Here is a 20,665-nt window from a genome sequence, read left to right as displayed (position 1 = left end):
AGCTTTCTTACTTGAACCTTCGGCATTTTCGCCCTGAATAGTTGGCGATGTGCTGCTTGTAGAGATGTCAGACCGCCTGGTCTTCCATTTGGCGATGACCGTGCCGGTACTCGGGCTGCGATTCCTTTGGCGAGGAGGATAAGTTAAACTCCGGCGATCTACGTGGCTTTACGCGCTAATGCCCACGCTGATTACTGATTTGACATTTCACCAACCCCCCCATCAACTGACACGTGGACCCATCGATGGTCATTATTTCATGTCGTTTGCGCTCCTCGCAACATTCGAAACTCTAAAACTTCTCGCGCCACTCCACTGTTCCATTATCTTTCTTCTTCGCTCTCAAACTTCCGATACGCTCTGGTGAATGCTTTGACTCCCCAATCACCATTTCCCTGCGCGCTCCTTCGATCATTAAAAGGTAACCCTTTTATCACTCTCGCTAGTGCTTACCGCATTTTAATCGGCTTGCATCATCCATTAACTGCTTGGAGCATACGTTGTGGGCTGCTTGTTCTCTGTTTTGCCTTTCCCTTCGTTTTAGGTTTTTCCTTTCCTCTCTACGACCCCCTTTGTTCATGCTGTTTTCCTTTTCTGTCTTTCAATCGAGTCATTCTGTTTATCAACCCTCCACTTTTTCATTTCCTTGTCGTCTTCTCTGCAGTTTCTCGATGGCTCGTACGAGGGCCACATCAGACAGCCTTGCCCCCTCTCGAAACCCTCCTCCAAAGTTACGCAAAAAACCTTCTTCAGGAACTCCCTCTACGTCTCGTAACCCAACCAGGGATCCTGCCATCCTTTCAAACCAGGCTCAGAGGCCTGCGCCCTCTCAACCTAACCAACTGCAAACCACCCCCCCACAAACCAGTGCTACTGTACGCCCCATTCCTGACTACAAACTGTTATACCCACGGGCTCCTCCAGCCTTGCTGAACGAGACTTCCTCGATCAATACTGAGGCTGATATTCATCGTTTGAGAGATAAAACCCACCTTACCTTTCATAAGGAAAATGACGACAAGGTGGCCATTCGCCCTTGTCTTCCTGGGAAACCTGTCTGTACTGACAATGATGGCAACGATGGCCACCCTTCCTGCTTCATCTATGTAACCGTATTTAAGAAGGTTAAGCTCAGGTTCCCTCTCACTCGCTTTGAGAGAGAGCTCCTGACCGAGCTTGATATTGCCCCTGCTCAGCTGCATCCCAACGACTGGGCGTTAGTCAGGGCATACCAAATTGTCTGTGCGCACCTAGGCCATCCAGCCTCCGTAGATGTGTTCTTATTTCTGTTCGAGGCTAAAAACCTAGGGGATCGCCTGTGGGTAAGCCTCAATGGGATTGCTGGGAGATCCATCCTCTAAATCTTCCAGCAATCTTATAAGGACTGGAAGGGTAAGTTTGTTCGTGTTCGCTGCAATGATCAGGATCCCACGCTTCTTGATGGATTCCCCTTGTACTGGGTTAACAAGGGAAAGAAGGACTCTAAGGATAACTTTCAGAAAGCTAGGAGTCCAGAGAAGATGGGGGAACTTGACAGAGACCTGTGCAACTTCTGGAAAGAAGTTGCCTCTACCAATACCATCTTGGCTACCCCCTCAATCATCAAGTTCGAATTCTATGAGGATCAACTAGACTTTTACATAGGTCTGCCCTTCTACTCTATCTGGATTTCTCTTCCTGCGCCAAGTCCGGTTTACTCTTTATCAAAGTTATTTGCGTTACACTGTCCTGCGTTTATTCTTGGCTGCTTGATCCCTGTATTACCGGTTACCTGAAACTGGATTGATTTGCACATTTATCACTTTGTGCAAATACAATGTTGGGAAAAGATCATATGGCTAGGTTGCGCTCCTTAGCCAAGCGTCACAATCTCGCAGCGGGTTCTCAGACTGTCCCGAATTCTGTCGCAGAAGCTGCCGTTGCTCGGGGCGAGCTCCCTCCAGCGGGCTCACCTTCCCTCGTCGCCCTTCCTGCCCCTACGAGGAAAAAACTGCCACCAAAGAGGGCCAAGAGGAAGATTCCCACAATGGTGTCGGATGAAGAGGAGGACGAGAGTACCGAAGATGGGTTTGTTTGTAAAAGGAGCAGGGCGACCACCACTGAGCCGCCAACAATCGAAAGTGCAGGCCCAGATTACGTAGAGAATCCTCCCAGCGCCTCCACACCTTTTGAGAGCGCTGGGCATACTCTGTCGTCAAATACCTCAGCTGCTGGAGGTGTTCCGAATCAAACTGTGGATGTTCAGTCGTTCCCCCAGCCTGTAGTGGAGCCAAACGTATCGCCGCCGCGTCCCGACGCTTCCCTGGTCGTCCACACTTATGAGGGTGGTGGCGAGAACCAACCCTCAACCCCTCTCCCAATCCCTGCTCTTCCAGCCTCTGTTGAGGAGGTCTTGAAAGCCCACGCCGCTTACCTTAGCGCTATAACTACTGAGTGCATAGAGAAGCGTCTTTACCAGATGATGGGCGAGGCTCTAAGGGATTCTTTGAACCAGTACGAATCCGAAGCCGGTGCTGCGAAGGACCAAGTCCAACAACTTAAGCGTGACATTACGATGCGGGGATTGGAGTTTTCGCGGTTAGAGAACACTTTGAAAGACGAGCTGCGGAACGAACGCAAAAATAGCGCTGAGCTACACAAAAAGCTCAATGACAAATTCTTAGAGGTCACTGAACTCGAAAGCAGGCTCGTGCCTCAGCAGGAAAAGATAGCGGACCTGGAGGAGACCCTCAAGGCTAAAAAGGCCTACGTGGATGAGCTCGAAGCCAAGTCAATTGAAAGGGAAGATCTGCTGGGCAAAATCGAAGCCGACAAGGACCGAAAGGCCAAGGAACTGAGCGAGAAAGATAAGGAGCTGAACGAGGCTGCAGCAAAGCTTGCCCAGGCGCTTGAGGAGAACGAAAAGCTGAAGAAACAAATTGAAGAACTCGACCTCAGCGCTGCAAACGTTCTGACTTCCGGGTTTGGCGCGGCCTTGGAGCAGTTCGCTTGTGCTTATCCCGACTTGGACCTCTCTCAGTTCTCGATTTGCCATGAAGTGGTAGACGGCAAAATTGTACCTTCGGATTAACATTTCCATTTGCCGTTTTGTTTTGAAACATCTTGACATACTTATATATTCGACCTTGGTTTATGTGTAATGAATCTATTTGTAACGACTTTCTCTTTATTCAAATTGCTTTAATATACGCGCATGATTTTGCCCGTCTCGTAATCATCTGATCTGATATAACCGACTAACTCTTGCTTAAAGAAATCAACTCAGCGCCGACTGGTGCTTAGCTCTGTGGGCGTGAGTTATTCTTAGTGTCTGAAATCTTGTTTGCCTGATCCGCTGAATGACATGTGTACTTCCAGGTTACCGCCTAATTCTTTGCTGGCCTGATTCTGCATCGGGAACTTTCAAACTTGTCTCATTTTACTTAAGCAAAGGGGCCTTGTAATCTGTTCTCGCCTGAACTCACTCGAGTGTGAGGAGGACTTTCTCTGGTGCCTCCACTTTGCCCAGGGGTTCCACTTCCTCTTCCCCTAGAAGCACTGAGGACTTGCAATCTGTTCTTGCCTGAACTCACTCGAGGTTGAGGAGGGCTTTCTCTGGTGCCTCTACTTTGCCCAGGGGTTACATCTTTCCTTCCCCTGGATGCACTGAGGACTTGCAATCTGTTCTATGGCCTCAACATCGTTCGAGGGCGAGGAGGACTTAGCTGACAACTATTAACTGACCTCAGCTTCGCTCGAGGGCGAGGAGGATTTATCTGATAACTATTTTACTGACCTCAGCTTCGCTCGAGGGCGAGGAGGATTTATCTGATAACTGTTTAACTGACCTCAGCTTTGCTCGAGGGCGAGGAGGATTTATCTTATAACTATTTCACTGACCTTAGCTTCGCTCGAGGGCGAGGAGGATTTATCTTATAACTATTTACTGACCTCAGCTTCGCTCGAGGGCGAGGAGGATTTATCTTATCTTTTACCTCCGATCGCTAACTGGCGATGAGGGCTTAGAACTTAACTTGTGCCTCCAATCGCCGAGTGGCGGTGAAGACTTAGAACTTAACTTGTGCCTCCGATCGCCAACTAGCGATGAGGACTTGAAAAATTTTAACATTCAATTTTTGCACTAAACTATGTAGGGGCAACAAGGGCTCTCTTCAAAAACTTAAAAAGATAAGCGTGCACATTTAAATAACTTGGGAACTTTGATAAATTTCGAAACCTTCTTTATTAGGTGGCCTCATTAAAAAACCCTCTTCGGGGAAAAAGAGTGCCCCCTTGAAAATGTTTTAACTGTAATAAAACTTGAGATGGGTGGCGTTCCAAGTACGAGGAATCGCCCCTCCTTCCAGTGTTTCTAGGCGGTAAGCACCGTTTCCGAGTGCTTCGGTTACTCTGAACGGTCCCGTCTACTTGGGCGACAACTTGCTCTGCATCTCGTATTGGTGGGCCTTCCTCATCACCAGGTCGCCATCTCTGAATCGCCTTGATTTTCATCCGGGAGTTGTACTTACGTTCCACTCTTCTTTTTACTGCTTCGGCTTTTACCCTTGCCTCCTCCCTGACTTCGTCCAGCAAATCCAAATTCATTCTCCTTTCGGCGTTCGAGTCTTCTGCTACAAAGTTCTTGAATCTTGGCGAGCATTCCTGGATTTCGACTGGGATCATCGCGTCGCACCCATATACCAAGCTAAACGGGGTTTCGTGGGTTCCCGATTGTTCGGTAGTATGATATGCCCATACTATGCGAGGGACTTCCTCAGCCCAAGACCCCTTGGCTTTCTCCAACCTCCTCTTCAGTCCTCTCAGCAAAACCCAATTGGCCGACTCCACTTGCCCATTCGTTTGTGGGTTCTCCACCGAAGCAAACACCTGTTGCGTCCCAATATCCTCGCACAGTTTCTTCAATAAGTGACTTGCGAATTGGGTCCCATTATCTAATACCAAACACTTTGGTACACCAAAGCGACACACGATGTTCTTCCATACGAAATTCTGAATCTTGTGTGCTGTAATCTGGGCTACTGGTTCCGCTTCAATCCATTTTGTGAAATACTCGATTGCTACGACTAAGTAATTCATTTGCCTGATCGCCAACGGAAAGGACCCCAGAATATCGATTCCCCACGTATGAAATGGCCAGGGGCTGTAGATTGACTTTAGCTCTTCTAGGGGTGCCTTGTGCGAATCGGCGTGTTGCTGGCATTGTTTGCAACGCTGTGCGTATTCCTTACAATCTTCCCTCATGGTTGGCCAATAATAGCCCGCGCGGAGAGTTCTCGTTGCTAGGGCTCGCCCTCCGATGTGGCTTCTGCAGATTCCCTCGTGGAGTTCAGTCATAATTCTCGCGCACTTCTCTCCATGCACACATACTAATAGGGGGTGTGTAAATCCGAACCTATACAGCTCCCCATCGATCAAGGTGAACTTGTTAGAGCTTTTCTTTATCTTTCTGGCCTCTGTCGGATCTACTGGGAGGACGTCGTCTGCTATGTACCGCTGGTATGATGTTATCCATGTATCTGGTTGGTAAACGGCGCAAACTCGCGCTGTCTTCGCTTCCTCCACTGGGTGCGCCCTAACTCTCGGCGCTCTCAAGGTTTCCTGAGTTAACGATCGATGGCTCCTTGCTATCCCTTCTGTTGACTTGCAAACTTGAAGAACTTGGTGGTCTGCTGCGAACGCCCGAGGTGTCTTTAGAGTTTCTTGTATAACAGTCCTCTGCCGGCCCCCCTTGCTTGAACTGGCGAGCTTGGCAAGCAAGTCAACTCGGGCATTCTGTTCCCTTGGTACATGCACCACTTCAAACAAGGAAAAGGAACGTCTTAGCTCTTTTACATACTCTAGGTAAGCCGCCATTTGTGGATCCTTGGCCTGGAATTCGTCGGTCACCTGCCCGATGATCAGCAAAGAGTCGCTTTTGGCCATCAGTGCCTTCGCCCCCATTTCCTTTGCCAACAGGATACCAGCAATCAATGCTTCATATTCTGCCTGGTTATTGCTAGCTTTGAAGGCAAACCTCAGAGATTGTTCTATTAACACCCCGTTGGGTCCTTCCAAAATGACTCCAGCCCCACTACCTAGCTGGTTGGACGACCCATCAATTGAGAGTACCCATCGATCATCACTTCCGGCATTATGCGTCGTCTCAGTGGACAGCTCGACCACAAAGTCGGCGAAGATTTGCATTTAATCGGTCCTCGTGGTTCGTACCTGACGTCGAACTCTGACAACTCCACTGCCCATTTTACCATCCTTCCAGCTACATCTGGTTTCTTTAGAACCTTTTGGATGGGCAGGTCGGTCATCACCCATACTTCGAAGCTCTGGAAGTAATGTCGTAGTCTTCTCGCTGAAAATACGACTCCGAACGCTGCTTTCTCTAAGGCTTGGTATCTCACTTCCGAACCTTGTAACACCTTACTGACAAAGTAGATAGGCTTCTGAACCTGATCTTGTTCTTGTATGAGCACCGCGCTCAACGCCCTTTCAGTAACGGCGAAGTATAACTTGAGGGGCGTTCCCACTTGGGGTTTGCACAGAACCGGCGGGCTCGCCAAGTACTCCTTGAGTTTCACGAAAGCCTCTTCGCACTCTCTCGTCCAGACAAACCTGTTATTTCTTTTCAAACACTGGAAATACTGGTGACCCCTCTCCCCACTGGCAGATACGAATCGCGACAGGGCGGCCATCCGGCCTGTAAGCTGTTGTACCTCCTTGATAGTGGCAGGGCTTCTCATTGCCAGGATGCCAGCACACTTATCAGGATTCGCCTCGATTCCTCTTTCGGTTAAGAGGAAACCCAAGAATTTTCCCGCCTCTACGCCAAAAATGCACTTCTCGGGGTTTAGCTTCAACCTGTACTTGGCTATTATAGCGAATAGTTCCTCTAGATCGGCATGCTAGATTTTGGCATGGCAGTAATATTGAAAAATTCATTAAAATAAGGTAAAAAAATGATTTTTGATCCAAATTTTTTTCTGGTAACTCTATTGAGGGTATATTTGGCGGAGGAGTCCTCACAGGTTGGAAAACAACGAGAGATTTTGAGTTGCTGAGAATTTTTGGTGGAAAACTTCAAACGGCCATAACTTTTGATCAGGAAGTTGGATGGAGATGCGTAAAAAATGAAAGTTGTTCGAAATGACATAACGAATCTAGTTGCCAATTTCCGAACGGCCCCGAACGCAATAACTCACTGAACTCATGGATAGATTGTCTAGGCCAGTAAGAAAAACAGAACACAAAAAATAAATACAAAAAGAAGTGCAACACGAGGACTCCCAAGAGGTCACCCATCCTAGTACTACTCTCGCCCAAGCACGTTTGACTGCAGAGTTCTGATGGGATCCGGTGCATTAGTGCTGGTATGATCGCACCTGTCAAGTGTAGCAAGATCAATGCCTATATGGGTTTGCAACTGGGCTTCAGTTTCAAAATGGTTGGACCCCGAACGAGATAACACGCTACACAAAACTATTTCAGGATCGTTTTTCTAGGTAGTTAAATTTTTTTATTTAGAGGGTGAGAAAAAAAAAATAGCACGAAAAAGGTGAACTCGTGGTCATAACTTTTGATAGATTTTGGCATGGCAGTAATATTGAAAAATTCATTAAAAATAGGTAAAAAATGATTTTTGATCCAAATTTTTTTCTGGTAACTCTATTGAGGGTATATTTGGCGGAGGAGTCCTCACAGGTTGGAAAACAACGAGAGATTTTGAGTTGCTGTAAATTTTTGGTGGAAAACTTCAAACGGCCATAACTTTTGATCAGGAAATCGGATGGAGACGTGTAAAAAATGAAAGTTGTTCGAAATGACGTAACGAATCTAGTTGCCAATTTCCGAAGGGCCCCGAACGCGATAACTCACTGAACTCATGGTTTGATTGTCTAGGCCAGGAAGAAAAACAGAACACAAAAAATAAATACAAAAATTAGTGCAACACGAGGACTTCCCAGGAGGACACCCATCCTAGTACTACTCTCGCTCAAGCACGCTTGACTGCAGCGTTATGATGGGATCCGATGCATTTGTGTTGTGATGATCGCACCTGTCAAGTGTAGTAAGATCAATGCCTATATGGGTTTGCAACTGGGCTTCAGTTTCAAAATGGTTGGACTACGAACGCGATAACACGATACACAAATCTATTTCAGGATCGTTTTTCTAGGTACTTTAATTTTTTTATTTAGAGGGTCAGAAAAAAAAATAGCACGAAAAAGGTGAACTCGTGGTCATAACTTTTGATAGATTTTGGCATGGCAGTAATATTGAAAAAATCATTAAAAATAGGTAAAAAATGATTTTTGATCCAAATTTTTTTCTGGTAACTCTATTGAGGGTATATTTGGCGGAGGAGTCCTCACAGGTTGAAAAACAACGAGAGATTTTGAGTTGCTGTAAATTTTTGGTGGAAAATTTCAAACGGCCATAACTTTTGATCGGGAAGTCAGATCGAGACCCGTAAAAAATGAAAGTTGTTCGAAATGACGTAACGAATCTAGTTGGCAATCCCCGAAGGGCCCCGAACGCGATAACTCACTGAACTCATGGTTTGATTGTCTAGACCATTAAGAAAAATAGAACACAAAAAATAAATACAAAAAGAAGTGCAACACAAGGACTTCCCAGGAGGTCACCCATCCTAGTACTACTCTCGCCCAAGCCCGCTTGACTGCGGGGTTCTGATGGGATCCGGTGCATTAGTGCTGGTATGATTGCACCTGTCAAGTGTAGCAAGATAAATGCCTATATGGGTTTGCAACTGGGCTTCAGTTTCAAAATGGTTGGACCCCGAACGCGATAACTCGCTACACAACACTATTTCAGGATCGTTTTTCTAGGTTGTTTAATTTTTTTATTTCGAGGGTCAACCAAAAAAAAATATCACGAAAAAGGTGAACTCGTGGTCATAACTTTTGGTAGATTTTGGCATGGCAGTAATATTGAAAAATTCATTAAAAATAGGTAAAAAATGATTTTTGATCCAAATCATTTTCTGGTAACTCTATTTAAGGTATATTTGGCGGAGGAGTCCTCACATGTTGGAAAACAACGAGATATTTTGAGTTGCTGAGAATTTTTGGTGGAAAACTTCAAACGGCCATAACTTTTGATCGGGAAGTCGGATGGAGACGCGTAAAAAATGAAAGTTGTTCGAAATGACGTAACGAATCTAGTTGCCAATTTCCGAACGGCCCCGAACGCGATAACTCACTGAACTCATGGATTGATTGTCTAGGCCAGTAAGAAAAACAGAACACAAAAAATAAATACAAAAAGAAGTGCAACACGAGGACTCCCAAGAGGTCACCCATCCTAGTACTACTCTCGCCCAAGCCCGCTTGACTGCGGAGTTCTGATGGGATCCGGTGCATTAGTGCTGGTATGACCAGACCTGTCAAATGTAGCAAGATCAATGCATATATGGGTTTGCAACTGGGCTTCAGTTTCAAAATGGTTGGACTCCGAACGAGATAACTAGCTACACAACACTATTTCAGGATCGTTTTTCTAGGTACTTTAATTTTTTTATTTAGAGGGTCAGGAAAAAAAATAGCACGAAAAAGGTGAACTCGTGGTCATCACTTTTGATAGATTTTGGCATGGCAGTAATATTGAAAAATTCATTAAAAATAGGTAAAAAATGATTTTTGATCCAAATTATTTTCTGGTAACTTTATTGAGGGTATATTTGGCGGAGGAGTCCTCATAGGTTGGAAAACAACGAGAGATATTGAGTTGCTGTGAATTTTTTGTGGAAAACTTAGGAGGTTACCCATCCTAGTACTACTCTCACCCAAGCACGCTTCACTGTGGAGTTCTGATGGGATCCAGTGCATTAGTGCTGGTATGATCGCACCTGTCAAGTGTAGCAAGATCAATGCCTATATGGGTTTGCAACTGGGCTTCAGTTTCAAAATGGTTGGACCCCGAACGCGATAACTCGCTAGACAACACTATTTCAGGATCGTTTTTCTAGGTACTTTAATTTTTTTATTTAGAGGGTCAGCAAAAAAAAAAAATAGCACGAAAAAGGTGAACTCGTGGTCATAACTTTTGATAGATTTTTGCATGGCAATAATATGGAAAAAATCATAAAAATTAGGTAAAAAAATGATTTTGATCCAAATTTTTTTCTGGTAACTCTATTGAGGGTATATTTGGTGGAGGAGTCCTCACAGGTTGGAAAACAACGAGATATTTTGAGTTGCGGAGAATTTTTTAGGGAAAACTTCAAACGGCAATAACTTTTGATCGGGAAGTCGGATGGAGATGCGTAAAAAATGAAAGTTGTTCGAAATGACGTAACGAATCTAGTTGCCAATTCCCGAAGGGCCCCGAACGCGATAACTTACTGAACTCATGGTTTGATTGTCTAGGCCAGGAAGAAAAACAAAACACAAAAAATAATTACAAAAAGAAGTGCAACACGAGAACTTCCCAGGAGGTCACCCATCCTAGTACTACTCTCGCCAAGCACGCTTCACTGCGGAGTTCTGATGGGATCCGGTGCATTAGTGCTGGTATGATCGCACCTGTCAAGTGTAGCAAGATCAATGTACCTGTCAAGTGTAGCAAGATCAATGCCTATATGGGTTTGCAACTGGGCTTCAGTTTCAAAATGGTTGGACCCCGAACGCGATAACTCGCTACACAACACTATTTCAGGATCGTTTTTCTAGGTACTTTAATTTTTTTATTTAGAAGGTCAGCAAAAAAAAAATAGCACGAAAAAGGTGAACTCGTGGTCATAACTTTTGATAGATTTTTGCATGGCAATAATATGGAAAAAATCATAAAAATTAGGTAAAAAAATGATTTTTGATCCAAATTTTTTTCTGGTAACTCTATTGAGGGTATATTTGGTGGAGGAGTCCTAACAGGTTGGAAAACAACGAGATATTTTGAGTTGCGGAGAATTTTTTAGGGAAAACTTCAAACGGCAATAACTTTTGATCGGGAAGTCGGATGGAGATGCGTAAAAAATGAAAGTTGTTCGAAATGACGTAACGAATCTAGTTGCCAATTCCCGAAGGGCCCCGAACGCGATAACTTACTGAACTCATGGTTTGATTGTCTAGGCCAGGAAGAAAAACAGAACACAAAAAATAATTACAAAAAGAAGTGCAACACGAGAACTTCCCAGGAGGTCACCCATCCTAGTACTACTCTCGCCAAGCACGCTTCACTGCGGAGTTCTGATGGGATCCGGTGCATTAGTGCTGGTATGATCGCACCTGTCAAGTGTAGCAAGATCAATGCCTATATGGGTTTGCAACTGGGCTTCAGTTTCAAAATGGTTGGACCCCGAACGCGATAACTCGCTACACAACACTATTTCAGGATCGTTTTTCTAAGTACTTTAATTTTTTTATTTAGAGGGTCAGCAAAAAAAAATAGCACGAAAGAGGTGAACTCGTGGTCATAACTTTTGATAGATTTTGGCATGGCAATAATATGGAAAACATCATAAAAATTAGGTAGAAAAATGATTTTTGATCCAAATTTTTTTCTGGTAACTCTATTGAGGGTATATTTGGCGGAGGAGTCCTCACAGGTTGGAAAACAACGAGAGATTTTGAGTTGGTGAGAATATTTTGTGGAAAACTTCAAACGGCAATAACTTTTGATCGGGAAGTCAGATGGAGACGCGTAAAAAATGAAAGTTGTTCGAAATGACGTAACGAATCTAGTTGCCAATTCTCAAAGGGCTCGAACGCGATAACTCACTGAACTCATGGCTTGATTGTCTAGGCCAGGATGAAACACAGAAGACAAAAAAATAAATACAAAAAGAAGTGCAACACGAGGACTTCCCAGGAGGTCACCAATCCTAGTACTACTCTCGCCCAAACACACTTGCCTGCGGAGTTCTGATGGGATCCGGTGCATTAGTGTTGGTATGATCGCACCTGTCAAGTGTAGCAAGATCAATGCCTATATGGGTTTGCTACTGGGCTTCAGTTTCAAAATGGTTGGACCCCGAACGCGATAACTCGCTACAGAACACTATTTCAGGATAATCAAAAAAAAAAAATAGCATGAAAAAGGTGAACTCGTGGTCATAACTTTTGATAGATTTTGGCATGGCAGTAATTTTGAAAAATTCATTAAAAATAGGCATAAAAATGATTTTTGATCCAAATTTTTTTCTGGTAACTCTATTGAGGGTATATTTGGCGGATGAGTCCTCACAGGTTGGAAAACAACGAGAGATTTTGAGTTGCTGAGAATTTTTTGTTGAAAACTTCAAACGGCCATAACTTTTGATCGGGAAGTCGGATGGAGACGCGTAAAATATGAAAGTTGTTCGAAATGACGTAACGAATCCAGTTTCCAATTCCCAAAGGGCCACGAACGCGATAACTCACTGGACTCATGGTTTGATTGTCTAAGCCTGGAAGAAAAACATAACGCAAAAGATAAATACAAAGAGAAGTGCAACACGAGGACTTCCTAGGAGGTCACCCATCCTGGTACTACTCTCCCCTAAGCACGCTTCACTGCGGAGTTCTGATGGGATCCGGTGCATGAGTGCTGGTATGATCGCACCTGTCAAGTGTAGCTAGATCAATGCCTATATGAGTCTGCAACTGGGCTTCAGTTTCAAAATGGTTGGACCCCGAACGCGATAACTCGCTATCAACACTATTTCAGGATCGTTTTTCTAGGTACTTTAATTTTTTTATTTAGAGAGTCAGCAAAAAAAAAAAAATAGCACGAAAAAGGTGAACTCGTGGTCATTACTTTTGATAGATTTTGGCATGGCAGTAATATTGAAAAATTCATTAAAAATAGGTAAAAAATGATTTTTAATCCAATTTTTTTTCTCGTAACTCTATTGAGGGTATATTTGGCGGAGGAATCCTCACAGGTTGGAAAACAACGAGAGATTTTGAGTTGCTGAGAATTTTTGGTGGAAAACTTCAGACGGCTATAACTTTTTATCGGGAAATGGGATGGAGACGCGTAAATAATGAAAGTTGTTCGAAATGACGTAACGAATCCAGTTTCCAATTGCCGAAGGGCTCCGAACGCGATAACTCACTGAACTCATGGTTTGATTGTCTAGTCCAGGAAGAAAAATAGAACACAAAAAATAAATACAAAAAGAAGTGCAACACGAGGATTTCCCATGAGGTCACCCATCCTAATACTACTCTCGCCCAGGCACGCTTAGCTGCGGAGTTCTAATGGGATCCGGTGCATTAGTGTTGGTATGATCGCACCTGTCAAGTGTAGCAATATCAATGCCTATATGGGTTTGCAACTGGGCTTCAGTTTCAAAATGGTTGGACCCCGAACGCGATAACTCGCTACACAACAGTATTTTAGGATCGTTTTTCTAGGTACATTAATATTTTTATATAGAGGGTCAGCAAAAAAAAAAATAGCACGAAAAAGGTGAACTCGTGGTCATAACTTTTGATAGATTTTGGCATGATAGTAATATTGAAAAATTCATTAAAATAGGTAAAAATATGATATTTGATCCAAATTTTTTTCTGGTAACTCTATTGAGGGTATATTTGGCGGAGGAGTCCTCACAGGTTGGAAAACAACGAGAGTTTTTGAGTTGCTGAGAATTTTTGGTGGAAAATTTCAAACGGCCATAACTTTTGATCGGGAAGTCGGATGGAGACGAGTAAAAAATGAAAGTTGTTCGAAATGAAGTAACGAATCTAGTTGCCAATTCCCGAAGGTCCCCGAACGTGATAACTCACTGAACTCATGGTTTGATTGCCTAGGCCAGGAAGAAAAACAGAACACAAAAAATAAATACAAGAAGAAGTGCAACACGTGGACTTCCCAGGAGGTCACCCATCCTAGTATTACTCTCGCCCAAGCACGATTACCTGCGGAGTTCTAATGGGATTCGGTGCATTAGTGCTGGTATGATCGCACCTGTCAAGTGTAGAAAGATCAATGCCTATATGGGTTTGCAATTGGGCATCAGTTTCAAAATGGTTGGACCCCGAACGCGATAACTGGCTAAACAACAGTATTTCAGGATCGTTTTTCGAGGTACTTTAATTTTTTTATATAGAGGGTCAGCAAAAAAAAAATAGCACGAAAAAGGTGAACTCGTGGTCATAACTTTTAATAGATTTGGGCATGGCAGTAATATTGAAAAATTCATTAAAAATAGGTAAAAAAATGATTTTTGATCCAAATTTTTTTCTGGTAACTCTATTGAGGGTATATTTGGCGGAGGAGTCCTCACAGGTTGGAAAACAACGAGAGATTTTGAGTTTCTGAGAATTTCTGGTGGAAAATTTCAAACGGCCATAACTTTTGATCGGGAAGTCGGATGGAGACGAGTAAAAAATGAAAGTTGTTCGAAATGACGTAACGAATCTAGTTGCCAATTCCCGAAGTGCCCCGAACGCGATAACGCACTGAACTCATGGTTTGATTGTCTAGGCCTGGAAGAAAAACAATAAATACAAAAAGAAGTGCAACACGAGGACTTCCTAGGAGGTCAGCCATCCTAGTACTACTCTCGCCCAAGCACTCTTAACTGCGGAGTTCTGATGGGATCCGGTGCATTAGTGATAGTATGATCGCACCTGTCAAATGTAGAAAGATCAATATCTATATGGATTTGCAACTGGGCTTCAGTTTCAAAATGGTTGGACCCCGAACGCGATAACTCGCTACAGAACACTATTTCAAGACCGTTTTTCTAGGTACTTTAATTTTTTTATTTAGAAGGTCAGCAAGAAAAAAAAAATAGCACGAAAAAGGTGAACTCGTGGTCATAACTTTTGATAGATTTTGGCTTGGCAGTAATATTGAAAAATTCATTAAAAATAGGTAAAAAAATGATTTTTGATCCAAAATTTTTTCTGGTAACTCTATTTAGGGTATATTTGGTGGAGGAGTCCTCACAGGTTGGAAAACAACGAGAGATTTTGAGTTGCTGAGAATTTTTTAGGGAAAACTTCAAACGGCAATAACTTTTGATCGGGAAGTCGGATGGAGATGCGTAAAAAATGAAAGTTGTTCGAAATGACGTAACGAATCTAGTTTCCAATTCCCGAAGGGCCCCGAACACGATAACTTACTGAACTCATGGTTTGATTGTCTAGGCCAGGAAGAAAAACAAAACACAAAACTAAATACAAAAAGAAGTGCAACAGGAGGACTTCCCAGGAGGTCACCCATCCTAGTACTACTCTCGCCCAAGCACGCTTGCCTGCGGAGTTCTGATTGAATCCGGTGCATTAGTGCTGGTATGATCGCACTTGTCAAGTGTAGCAAGATCAATGCCTATATGGGTTTGCAACTGGGCTTCAGTTTCAAAATGGTTGGACCCCGAACGCGATAACTCGCTACACAACACTATTTCAGGATCGTTTTTCTAGGTACTTTAATATTTATATATAGAGGGTCAGCAAAAAAAAAAAAAAATAGCACGAAAAAGGTGAACTCGTGGTCATAACTTTTGATAGGTTTTGGCATGGCAGTAATATTGAAAAATTCATTAAAAATAGGTAAAAAAATGATTTTTGATCCAAATTTTTGTCTGGTAACTCTATTGAGGGTATATTTGGCGGAGGAGTCCTCACAGGTTGGAAAACAACGAGAGATTTTGAGTTGCTGAGAATTTTTGGTGGAAAATTTCAAACGGCCATAACTTTTGATTAGGAATTCGGTTGGAGACGAGTAAAAAATGAAAGTTGTTCGAAATGACGTAACGAATCTAGTTCCCAATTCCCGAAGGGCCCCGAACGCGATAACTCACTGAACTCATGGTTTGATTGTCTAGGCCAGGAAGAAAAATAGTACACAAAATATAAATACAAAAAGAAGTGCAACACGAGGACTTCCCAGGAGGTCACCCATCCTAGTACTACTCTCGCGCAAGCCCGCTTCACTGCGAAGTGCTGATGGGATCCGGTGCATTAGTGCTGGTATGATCGCATCTGTCAAGTGTAGCAAGAATAATGCCTATATGGGTTTGCAACTAGGCTTCAGTTTCAAAATGGTTGGACCCCGAACGCGATAACTCGCTACACAACACTATTTCAGGATCGTTTTTCTAGGTACTTTAATTTTTTTATTTAGACGGTCAGCAAAAAAAAAAAATAGCACGAAAAAGGTGAACTCGTGGTCATAACTTTTGATAGATTTTGGCATGGGAGTAATATTGAAAAATTCATTAAAAATAGGTAAAAAAATGATTTCTGATCCAAATTTTTTTCTGGTAACTCTATTGAGGGTATATTTGGCGGAGGAGTCCTCACAGGTTGGAAAACAACAAGAGATTTTGAGTTGCTGAGAATTTTTTGTGGAAAACTTCAAACGGCCATAACTTTTGATCAGGAAGTCGGATGGAGACGCGTAAAAAATGAAAGTTGTTCGAAATGACATAACGAATCTAGTTCCCAATTCCCGAAGGGCCCCGAACGCGATAACTCACTGAACTCATGGTTTGATTGTCTAGGCCAGGGAGAAAAACAGAACAGAAAAAATAAATACAAAAAGAAATACAAAACGAGGACTTCCCAGGAGGTCACCCATCCTAGTACTACCCTCCCCCTAGCACGCTTCACTGCGGAGTTCTGCTGGGATCCGGTGCATTAGTGCTGGTATGATCGCACCTGTCAAGTGTAGCAAGATCAATGCCTATATGGGTTTGCAACTGGGCTTCAGTTTCAAAATGGTTGGACCCCGAACGCAATAACTCGCTACAAAACACTATTTCAGGATCGTTTTTCTAGGTACTTTAATTTTTTTATTTAGAGGGTCAGGAAAAAAAAATAGCACGAAAAAGGAGAACTCATGGTCATAACTTTTGATAGATTTTGGCATGGCAGTAATATTCAAAAAATTCATTAAAAATAGTTAAATAAATGATTTTTGATCCAAATTTTTTTCTGGTGACTCTATTGAGAGTATATTTGGCGGAGGAGTCCTCACAGGTTGGAAAACAACGAGAGATTTTGAGTTGCTGAAAATTTTTTGTGGAAAACTTCAAACGGCGATAACTTTTGATTGGGAAGTAGGATGGAGACGCGTAAAAAATGAAAGTTGTTCGAAATGACGTAACGAATCTAGTTTCCAATTCCCGAAGGGCTCCGAACGCGATAACTTACTGAACTCATGGTTTGATTGTCTATGCCATGAAGAAAAATAGAACACAAAAAATAAATACAAAAAGAAGTGCAACTTGAGGACTTCCCAGGAGGTCACCCATCCTAGTACTACTCTCGCCCAGGAACGCTTTACTGCGGAGTTCTGATGGGATCCGGTGCATTAGTGCTGGTATGATCGCACCTGTCAAATGTAGCAATATCAATGCCTATATGGGTTTGCAACTGGGCTTCAGTTTCAAAATGGTTGGACCCCGAACGCGATAACTCGCTACACAACACTATTTCAGGATCGTTTTTCTATGTTCTTTAATCTTTTTATTTAGAGGGTCAGCAAAAAAAAAAAAAAGCATGGAAAAGGTGAACTCGTGGTCATAACTTTTGATAGATTTTGGCATGGCAGTAATATTTAAAAATTCATTAAAAATAGGTATAAAAATGATTTTTGATCCAAATTTTTTTCTGGTAACTCTATTCAGGGTATATTTGGCGGAGGAGTCCTCACAGTTTGGAAAGCAACGAGAGGTTTTGAGTTTGTGAGAAGTTTTTAGGGAAAACTTCAAACGGCAATAACTTTTGATCGGGAAGTCGGATGGAGACGCGTAAAAAATGAAAGTTGTTCGAAATGACGTAACGAATCTAGTTGCCAATTCCCGAAGGGCCCCGAATGCGATAACTCACTGAACTCATGGTTTGATTGTCTAGGTCAGGAAGAAAAACAGAACACAAAAAATAAATACAAAAAGAAGTGCAACACGAGGACTTCCCAGGAGGTCACCCATCCTAGTACTACTCTAACCCAAGCACGCTTGCCTGCGGAGTTCAGGTGGGATCCGGTGCATTAGTGTTGGTATGATCGCACCTGTCAAGTGTAGCAAGATCAATGCCTATATGGGTTTGCAACTGGGCTTCAGTTTCAAAATGGTTGGACCCCGAACGCTATAACTCGCTACACAACACTATTTCAGGATCGTTTTTCTAGGTACTTTAATTTTTTTATTTCGAGGGTCAGCAAAAAAAAAAAAATAGCACGAAAATGGTGAACTCGTGGTCATAACTTTTGATAGATTTTGGCATGGCAGTAATATTGAAAAATTCATAAAAATTAGGTAAAAAAATGATTTTTGATCCAAATTTTTTTCTGGTAACTCTATTGAGGGTATATTTGGCAGAGGAGTCCTCACAGGTTGGAAAACAACGAGAGGTTTTGAGTTGCTGAGAATTTTTTAGGGAAAACTTCAAACGGCAATAACTTTGTTGAAGATGGTTGCTGCCCCTTCAAGATTGTGTTTGATGAAGACTTCTATGTACATTTCATTTGTATTTTGCTTTGCTTTAAGTGTGTCTTAGGTAGTGTTTAGAGGTTGTTTAAGAGTGGGCTTTTTGCTGAGTAACTCACCTCATAACCACTGGACATGTGATAAGAACAAACATAAGTTTTCTTAAACTGTTTTTCACATGTTTTACAAAAAACACGTTTACTGCATAAAAATAAATCTGTTCTTTTCTAAATAAACAGATTCATTTTTACACTGATGCTTTGGCTAAGTCTTGTGAAAATTAGATTTTGTGCATCATGTATTTTGACTAAGTCTTCTATCTTTCAAAACGACTGAGTTTTAAATAGTTAAACTTTTTCTGTTTTCGTTTTGAAAAATAAATCTGTTCATCTGTAAATGAATAGATTCATTTTGTCTCTGGTGCCATGTCAAGCTTAAACGATTTTAGTTTTATCTCAGCACCAGAATGGTTGACTAAGTCTCTTCACTTAACAAATTCTCTAACTGCTTTTGAAAATAAATCTGTTCATTTTTATTTTCAATCTGTTCATTTTATAACAGCTTTAACTGTTTTTCAAAAATCTGTTATAAGTTGGTTTTCTATAAAATGCAAACTTGTTTCTGAGTTTAATAATCGTTCATACATTTGCAAAAACAAGTTTTACAGCAGAGAATCAAAAGTTTACAAAGGATTAGCATTTGTTCTTCAAAGATTTCGAAAATCACAAAGTGCTTGTTCTTGGTTTGGTTCCAAAAGCTTGGTGTGAGGTGTTGCTACTGTTCTAGCAATCTTGCCTACTGGTTTAAGGCAGATCTTTGTATCCTCAATCAGGTGTAGTCGTTTCACTTCTCAGTTCTTGTAATAGTTTGGTTGAACACTCTTCTTGATAGGTTTTCTTGAAGAGTGGGTGTGTGCTGAAATAGGTTTTTTCAGCAAGAGTACCTAAGTTCTTGTAGGTTTCAAGAACAGTGGGAATTGTACTTGGTTGTACAGTGTTTTAGTGATTTCCACCTGGTTTTGGTGAAGACTGGATGTAGCTCAGTTGAGTGAACCAGTATAACTGCTTGTGTTCATTCTCTCTCACTCTCTGCAATTTCGTTTCTACATAATTGATAAAACAGCAAAGAAATAAATCTGTTCAATTGAAAATAAATCTGTTCTTTCTGGGCACTGTGCATACTGTTCTTAATTTCTGAAAAAGTTGTTTGAATCTGATAAGAACATATAAAATCTGCTAAAAGCCACTGAAACAGATTGACTGTGATAGGTTGCTCAAGAAATTGTCAAAGCTATTAATTGAACCTTAAACTATTGCTTAAAGTTGAAGCTTGCTGTTCTGTGATTCATTGTTCTTAATTTCTGGAAAACTGTCTGGTTTCAATAAGAACACTGATAATCTGTTAAAGGCTAATAAAACAGGTTGTGTGTGATATATTGTCTCACTAATTGTCAAGCCCTTAACTGAACCTAAATCACACGAATTAGAATTAAGGTTTGCTGTTTTTGTGTTTCACTGTTTTTCAATCTGATATCTGTGTGTGTGCATCTGGAAAATCTATACGCATAATCTTGTGATTAACCTTGCTGTATTAAAAGCTTTTCAAACAAAAACAGTGCTGAAATAAATCTGTTCATTGTCACATAAATCGATTTATTTTCTGTAAAACTGTGTTAAACACTGTTTCTGCGAGAAAGTTTTAAAAGGTCAATTCACCCCCCCTCTTGAACTTTGACACTATTAAACCCAACAAACTTTTGATCGGGAAGTCGGATGGAGACGCGTAAAAAATGAAAGTTGTTCGAAATGACGTAACGAATCTAGTTGCCAATTCCCGAAGGGCTCCGAACACGATAACTTACTGAACTCATGGTTTGATTGTCTGGGCCAAGAAGAAAAACAGAACACAAAAAATAAATACAAAAAGAAGTGCAACACGAGGACTTCCCAGGAGGTCACCCATCCTAGTACTACTCTAACCCAAGCACGCTTGCCTGCGGAGTTCAGGTGGGATCCGGTGCATTAGTGTTGGTATGATCGCACCTGTCAAGTGTAGCAAGATCAATGCCTATATGGGTTTGCAACTGGGCTTCAGTTTCAAAATGGTTGGACCCCGAACGCGATAACTCGCTACACAACACTATTTCAGGATCGTTTTTCTAGGTACTTTAATTTTTTTATTTCGAGGGTCAGCAAAAAAAAAATTAGCACGAAAAAGGTGAACTCGTGGTCATAACTTTTGATAGATTTTGGCATGGCAGTAATATTGAAAAATTCATTAAAAATA

General features: G+C 42.0%; 4 non-coding genes and 12 pseudogenes across 4 annotated transcripts; all 16 read right to left on the bottom strand.

Annotated features, from left to right (window-relative positions):
• Positions 1–7,257: 7,257 nt before the first annotated feature.
• Positions 7,258–7,375, bottom strand: LOC137817640 (5S ribosomal RNA). The gene has a single exon (XR_011081997.1). It is a non-coding gene; the product is annotated as a 5S ribosomal RNA (ribosomal RNA).
• A 1,228-nt stretch (positions 7,376–8,603) lies between these two features.
• On the bottom strand, positions 8,604–8,722 carry LOC137833611 (5S ribosomal RNA; annotated as a pseudogene).
• A 556-nt stretch (positions 8,723–9,278) lies between these two features.
• LOC137817653 (5S ribosomal RNA) lies at positions 9,279–9,396 on the bottom strand (annotated as a pseudogene).
• A 1,023-nt stretch (positions 9,397–10,419) lies between these two features.
• LOC150026619 (5S ribosomal RNA) lies at positions 10,420–10,537 on the bottom strand. Its single transcript, XR_016522201.1, has one exon. It is a non-coding gene; the product is annotated as a 5S ribosomal RNA (ribosomal RNA).
• A 584-nt stretch (positions 10,538–11,121) lies between these two features.
• Positions 11,122–11,239, bottom strand: LOC150026618 (5S ribosomal RNA). Its single transcript, XR_016522200.1, has one exon. It is a non-coding gene; the product is annotated as a 5S ribosomal RNA (ribosomal RNA).
• A 556-nt stretch (positions 11,240–11,795) lies between these two features.
• On the bottom strand, positions 11,796–11,914 carry LOC150026617 (5S ribosomal RNA; annotated as a pseudogene).
• Positions 11,915–12,435: 521 nt separating this feature from the next.
• LOC150026616 (5S ribosomal RNA) lies at positions 12,436–12,554 on the bottom strand (annotated as a pseudogene).
• A 558-nt stretch (positions 12,555–13,112) lies between these two features.
• On the bottom strand, positions 13,113–13,231 carry LOC150026615 (5S ribosomal RNA). The gene has a single exon (XR_016522183.1). It is a non-coding gene; the product is annotated as a 5S ribosomal RNA (ribosomal RNA).
• Positions 13,232–13,788: 557 nt separating this feature from the next.
• On the bottom strand, positions 13,789–13,907 carry LOC150026614 (5S ribosomal RNA; annotated as a pseudogene).
• Positions 13,908–14,453: 546 nt separating this feature from the next.
• On the bottom strand, positions 14,454–14,572 carry LOC150026613 (5S ribosomal RNA; annotated as a pseudogene).
• Positions 14,573–15,131: 559 nt separating this feature from the next.
• Positions 15,132–15,250, bottom strand: LOC150026612 (5S ribosomal RNA; annotated as a pseudogene).
• A 562-nt stretch (positions 15,251–15,812) lies between these two features.
• On the bottom strand, positions 15,813–15,931 carry LOC150026611 (5S ribosomal RNA; annotated as a pseudogene).
• Positions 15,932–16,490: 559 nt separating this feature from the next.
• LOC150026610 (5S ribosomal RNA) lies at positions 16,491–16,609 on the bottom strand (annotated as a pseudogene).
• A 557-nt stretch (positions 16,610–17,166) lies between these two features.
• On the bottom strand, positions 17,167–17,285 carry LOC150026609 (5S ribosomal RNA; annotated as a pseudogene).
• A 559-nt stretch (positions 17,286–17,844) lies between these two features.
• LOC150026608 (5S ribosomal RNA) lies at positions 17,845–17,963 on the bottom strand (annotated as a pseudogene).
• A 2,341-nt stretch (positions 17,964–20,304) lies between these two features.
• On the bottom strand, positions 20,305–20,423 carry LOC137833625 (5S ribosomal RNA; annotated as a pseudogene).
• Positions 20,424–20,665: the final 242 nt, after the last annotated feature.

This window comes from Phaseolus vulgaris, chromosome 6, assembly GCF_051622355.1.
Source record: "Phaseolus vulgaris cultivar YP4 chromosome 6, ASM5162235v1, whole genome shotgun sequence".
NCBI classification, from domain to species: domain Eukaryota; kingdom Viridiplantae; phylum Streptophyta; class Magnoliopsida; order Fabales; family Fabaceae; genus Phaseolus; species Phaseolus vulgaris.
Note: the sequence above shows the minus strand (reverse complement) of the source record. Positions and strands in the feature narration are given on the sequence as shown.